The sequence below is a fragment of the Arachis ipaensis genome, chromosome B03, assembly GCF_000816755.2.
Source record: "Arachis ipaensis cultivar K30076 chromosome B03, Araip1.1, whole genome shotgun sequence".
Lineage (NCBI taxonomy): Eukaryota > Viridiplantae > Streptophyta > Magnoliopsida > Fabales > Fabaceae > Arachis > Arachis ipaensis.
The window spans coordinates 3,500,791-3,501,257 of record NC_029787.2 but is presented as its reverse complement, the minus strand read 5'-3'; positions in this window follow the sequence as shown (position 1 = coordinate 3,501,257).

Below are 467 nucleotides of genomic sequence, written 5' to 3'. Positions count from 1 at the left end.
ATTATAATTATAAATGTATACAATAATATAGAATTTCATTTTATAGAATATTATGGAGAATTTTTTATATTTAACTATCATATATAAAATACTCAATCTATCTATATCACCTTTGCATCTTTAATTTCTTCCCATTTATAATTAGTTTAGTTAGATGCTAAGCATACTTTTTTCTTAAAGTGGGTGAAGTTACACATGTGAACAACACGTGGGCTTGTTTATTTATGATTAAAAAGAGAATAAATTTTCTTATTACTTTTCCCCCCAAAATATGGAAGGAGATCCAAAGTGAGTGGTCAGTTCTATTATCGTAAAATAATTAAATAAATAAACAATTTTGTTGGCTTTTGTTTTATACATGTTGTATTTTTTTCTTATAAAATAATCATTAGGTTAGGTTGTGAGATATACGAGTATTTTTGTATTCATGTGTGACATTGGTAAATAAATAAATAAAATTATAATAA